This window comes from Ips typographus, linkage group LG13, assembly GCF_016097725.1.
Source record: "Ips typographus isolate SLU linkage group LG13, UJ_Ityp_2.0, whole genome shotgun sequence".
Classification (NCBI taxonomy): Eukaryota; Metazoa; Arthropoda; class Insecta; order Coleoptera; family Curculionidae; genus Ips; species Ips typographus.
Genome location: NC_138434.1, coordinates 5,385,823 through 5,391,822, shown reverse-complemented (window position 1 = coordinate 5,391,822; position 6,000 = coordinate 5,385,823). Strand labels below are relative to the sequence as shown.

Sequence of the window (6,000 nt, the reverse complement as noted above, 5' to 3'; positions counted from 1 at the left end):
AATGGCCATTGTTATTATAAAAGTTAAGAAGTGTACACTTGAGTTTTATATCGTTATTTTTCATTGTATGAGTAAATGGATTAATTGAAGACTTTACTAAATAAAACTGGGCTAAATACTTATTGAACATTGACAAGTAAAGACTGTATTGCACGGTCAAGATACTAGTAGCAAATTTTGAAACTTGAACACTTGTCATATTAGGTTATCAGAGAAATTTTTCCCAAAGGTTAATGAGTGCACCATGCTTAAAACCATGGAATTCGCTGGTTTAGCCAATTCGGAATAATATCTCAATGAAACCAGACATTGTTCAGTACAGACCAAGTAATGCATAAAACACGAAATGCAATTATAATAAAAATAAAAAATATTGAATGTTGTTATTGTGATGTAGGCGCCTACCTATAATTAAGTATAAAGATAAACCACTGATGGTTAAAAAGAGAGTATATTTTTGTCTGTACAATAATGGGGTAATAGACGTATTACCTTGAACATATAGTTGTTTATGCATTTTTGCGAGGAACGCAACTAATTCGCGAGCGATGAGAAATGAATGTGTCGCTGCGCGCATAAATAAATGACTAATTTAAATAGTCCGAGTTAGGAAGACGGTTTACATTATGTGCATATTGATTTTCATTACGTGATTTTTGAATCAACCGAATCATTCCCAATACACGCATACTTATATACCGAATGCTACGTTTCACCACTTTCGGGTACCAGTAGTACCCCAAACACAACAAAGGGTTGAAACATCAGAAGTGAATTCTGCTGGCGCATCTTCTGGAGGTGCGTTTGGACCACAAACTTATGGGACCACCTGAATCCCACGCAAGTCAGGTTGTCCGCAATCCGGCACTGTGCCCAAATCCGTATAACCAGGCGCAAGTGCGAGCAGGGGGGCCCATTAATCCTCAAACTAGAGATGATCTAGAGCAAGCGGTAGCACAGCCGTTTGTTGCTCAGTTAGAGCCTTTTGGAAATATAGGGATAATACAATAACAATATACCACTTATTACCTATTCTGATTTTTTTACTATTTGGAAAATAGTACGACAGATACATGGTATGTTATGAATTATACCACACAAAGTAAAGAGTTACAAAAACACATCAGCTCCTGGACTAAAACGAAAGCGTACAACGCTTATTTCTACTTCGTCCGGCTGATAATCCAAATGATGACAAACTTTAGCCTTGATTCAGCTTTGTAAGGCAAAGTGAAATCAAGACAAACAATGCAAATTTGTGGAAATGCAATAATTAGAGTTTTTTTAATACGCCAGAAAGGATTTAAGTTAATCATTTAATACCTACTTGCATTTACATACAGATGGCATATTTTTATTTTTACAGAAATCAATGAGGGAAAAGCATTTGATTGAGGACATTATATCCAATTTTTGATAGAACAATCTTCTCCAAAAGGATTTGAAGTTGGTTAGAGACGGTTAACGTTTCTGTATTTTTTGAAACAGGCAAATACGTTCTACTTTCCATAAAATGAAAACTAGAGCGTCTTATACTTACGGAGTTCAAACTTTTTAGTTTCAGGACCGGATTCCTGTTTATTTTAACATGTCAGTTAACTTCATAAAATAATACGTAACACTGCATGCAGAGTATACTTTGAATATAAGTATATTAAGCCTTAATGAACACATATTAACCTTTGTTCCTATTTTTATTTCATGTAAACGCACAAATGAGAGTCAACAAGCCAGATCGAAATAATACCACACGTTGATCCTGCTCTGCTGAAGACATTTAATTTCTTCCACGACTGTTGACGTTGGTATACAACATAGTCCACACGCAATACCAACACGTCATTGGACTTTTACCCACGTCACATCCATCAATTTGATGCAAGTAATAAGGAACACGTAACATTATATTGGCATTCAGTTATGCGCAGTGAACATCTTCGTGGTAAGAGTGAACTATTCTCGGCTTAACAATAATGTTCTCTGTGTTGCGCTATTAAACTATGTTAGATTTAAGAAATTATTTAAATGCAAGCGATGTAAGGCAAATGGAGTAAAGTATTTTACGCACATTCAATAATTGGTATTTTCGAATACTAGATACTTTTTTTTTTATAATTCTACTCCATTATCCTTTTCTGGGTTTATTAGTAAGTTATTTGTGTTAATCATAAGCAATACTATGCTTTAATCATAATGTACTTAATAGTACCGTAACTTATCGATTGTTCTAATGGTTTTTATGTACGTCAATCTGAAAATTTGGTTTAATTGTATAATACTGTTACAAGTTAGATATTTTTTTCAAGATGGTTGTTTTTAAGGAGAGTATATAGTATCTTTTGTTTTAAAACTGGGGACCAGTTTTTCTGGGGCGGAGGCATATGTCACGAATGGAAAATCCATTAATTCAAAAGATCGACTTATTAACTTAAAAACATATAAGAATATGTTTAAGAATAAGAATATTCGAGGATTGCGAAATGTTAAGCGCACGAGGCAAGGTCGCACCATGATGCACCGAGTGTGTCATGCACCGGGTGCACCATATCAGTGATGAGTCACCACCACCTGCTTTACAGAAATGTGAAAAACAAACGACAATAACAAACTACGTCAGCCGATCAATCGGGTATAAAATACGCCGATTTTAGCAGTATAGGAAGAGTGTGAACCAATCGACAGTAGTGCGACCAGCTGAACCAGGAAGTCGAGATGTCGACTCTCCTCGGTAAAGAAGATCGAGTTTAGTAGTCCATTCTCCAGAATTGTTCCAACACGAAAGTGACTAAGCCAGCCGCCAGAAAATGCTGAGGTCCTTAGCTTATGAATCTATGTAAGTACAATTGTTAAATTGTCAACTTTTAGTGTGTTTATGACCGTATTGTGCAGACCCATTTGAGTATACCGTATTTAATAGATTTAAGTGTTTAATAGAAAACTCAGTGTTTGATTCCATCCTTAAAACTGAGATCCCGGCAAGACGTTTAACGTCGTGAGTCAGTTTAATTAATGAATTCGAAAGGGCTCATAAAATAAACGTGACAACAACAGTGGCGGTTGCCAATAAAACTTGACATTTTCGAGTAGAGAGAGTAGTGAGTGTAGCACCTTGGGTACTCTGAGTATGATTTGAAGGTGATGGGTCCATCTCAATGGAAGTCAATGTTGAAGGTGAAGTTATTCGAAAGGTAGAAGGGCCTTGATTATCACGCGTTTGAAGAGGAGCAGAAAAATAAGTACTTCCATTTGGGTTACGATGAGACGTGAAAACACCTTGGCCGGGTGTTGACGAAACATTTTGTCTTGTAAAACGTCCACCTCTGTTAATCTCATGAGAGTATGTTTGGTTACTTCTTGGTTGTATCGGTTGGGGGTTTGAGCTTGGTTGTGCAGGAGCATAAGACTCATGAAGCAGGGTGTGGTGTCTCTTGGTGGAGGGGAGGAGGTGGGAGCGATCAAGGACATTTTATGTTGAGGTTTGCGCTTAGGGTTGACCTTGGAAGAAGACTTTTCAGTACTAGCTAAATTTTCTAACATCAAGCATCGATTTTCCAAAAATTTAAAGAATTCATTTAATTCTGGAAGTTCACCCAAATTGCGTTCTGATTCTAAAGCACCTCTTGTACCATAATCTATCTTTTTACCCAGAAAGTAGATTATTACCAACTCAAATAATTGATGATCAGAATAATTCAAATTTTTTAGAGAAGTTAAATTTCGATGGCAACCAGTGACAAATTCTCTTAGGGCCGATGCGTTACATTTTGTTAAAGGTTCTGTTTCAAATATTGCATTAAAATGCGCGTTAATGACAGATAACTTATTCTCATAGTGTCTACGTAAAATGTCCAAAGCAGTATTAAAGTTTTCGTTTGTCACTTGCAAACTGTCTATCAAACTTAACGGTTCGTCACGTAAAAAAGACTTTAAATATATAAATTTCTGAATATCAGAGAGACTACTATTATTTACAATCAGCGCCGTAAAAATTTGATAAAATGAGGTCCATTCAGCAGTTTCGCCTTTAAATGGTTTTATATTAATTGGAGGTAATTTTACGTCAATATTTGGGGCGTGAACAAATTGCGGTAGTGTGGTGTCACTACTATGATCTATCTGATGGAGACTCAGAAGTACGAGACGCCTTTGCAATTTGATCCTTGAGAGTAACTACTGTATCTTAGTATGTATTTTCTACCTTATCTCGGTCTTCCTTATCTGCACCTGGCTCAGAAAGCGCTTCTATTTTATCCTGAACATCATCATACTTTGTAAATGCATTTTCAAGAGTATCTAAGCGACATTGAAATTGATAAGGATTTGTTTCCTCATCTAAATTAGCGTTAACCCAATTTACTACCCTAGTGATTTTGCTTTTTGCACTAGTTCGGGCCTGTTTAAGTTCAGCAATAGTGAGTGCGAGTGTGCGAGCTTCTTCTGCCATTTTTTATCCCTGCAGATGAGGTCAAAACTTATAAAAACACAGAAAGGATCCGGCTCGAAGGACCAATGTATTTAATCAGAAGCCTAATTGCAGGTGGCTACTAATTATCGAGGGGTGCAAAACTACTATTTTTATAGTAGTGCAGAAGTAAAACTGTATCCGTTATAGGGTGATTTGTTTATCTGTCCTTTCTGTATTTTTTGCCTAAACTCTGCAGAGATAAATACGCAAATGATTTATAAACAAGTATATTTACATTAAACTGAAAAATGTTGAACAGCTACAAGTCACTTAAAAATACATTTGTTAAATAAACACTAATATTAATTCTAAAAATGATGCGAAGCAGTTTGCCAAAATGATCAAGTGATAATACCTTACATAAAAACCCGGATAAAACACATTAATATCCAAGTAAACTACATTTATGTCAATGTAAACAACGATAATATCAAATAAGTGGAACAAATTCTGTCAAATTTAATAAACCGTTATAAATTGAACGGAGTAGATGCACTCAAATACAACTAGTGATTATAAAGTGAATGGCTTAAATCCGCTCAACCAACAAGCCGTTATAACATAACCGGTGCAAATGTACTCAAATAATAACAAGTTCAACACAAATACATTTATGTCACTTTAACCCGGATGCGCATTAAACAACTGTCGTCATCAGCCCTCAGGGAACGGAGCAAAACGGTAACTTTAGTAATCAATCAACGCATACCTTGTACGTTGCAATGTAAAGCGTTGAGTACCTTCCAAGACTTCATCTGGGAAACAAGGAAGTATTTCTATCTGGTTTCGACAATGTGTTTATTGAATCCGGCTTTAAAACATCCAGTTCAATCTTTGTTGACCTGCTATTCAGGGTCTGGGGTCTGGGTGTTCTTGCAACAATGTTTTTGCTGCCAACAGCGGGAAAACAAAACGTCCAGTTAACATCAAACCAGAGCGAGTACCTACAACCAATAAATTCTCTGAGAGAGTGACAGTGGGTGTCCACAATGGAAAAAAACTTCGGAATCTATAACGGTAAATAGAAACGGGCCAGGTCAAAGACCGGGAATCTGCGTAAGCTATTTAGCGAGTTGTGAGAGAGCGGGCGAGTGCCTTTTCCAGCGCCGGGAATGATACTGAATCGATTTTTACTGAGAAGATGCCAGAATAGTGCGGGTTTTGGTGGGAGAAAGTAAGCGGACGGAAGACAAGGATAAGCACGTCTGCATATAGGTGCGTAGAGGATGAAAAGAAATTTAATCTCCTAAACGTATTTAAAAATACAACTTTTTTTGCGGTGAATTTTCGCGCAACAATTATAGATCATATATGCATGTGAGTTCGTTTTTTAAATAGTCTAATTTTATATTTTAAAGGCCTTTTTGTTTCTATTATAAGTATTAGTATATTGTGAAACCAACTTAAGAATCTAATGTATGCTGTATAAAAGACATTAGTAGTTTACTGATGTTGAAAATGGATCAGTTTGGTATATTGCTGCCTAACTTTTATTTCTGACTCAAATTTGGTTTTGTTAATATGACGTAATCTGA

General features: G+C 36.1%; 1 long non-coding RNA gene across 1 annotated transcript in view; it reads left to right on the top strand.

Moving 5' to 3' along the window:
• Positions 1-393: 393 nt before the first annotated feature.
• LOC145737208 (uncharacterized) overlaps positions 394-6,000 on the top strand; it is a 183,429-nt gene continuing 177,822 nt past the window's right edge. The window contains exons 1-2 of the long non-coding RNA XR_014180316.1: positions 394-1,307; positions 1,367-2,833. This is a non-coding gene — a long non-coding RNA (uncharacterized LOC145737208). The remainder of the gene's footprint in view (positions 1,308-1,366; positions 2,834-6,000) is intronic.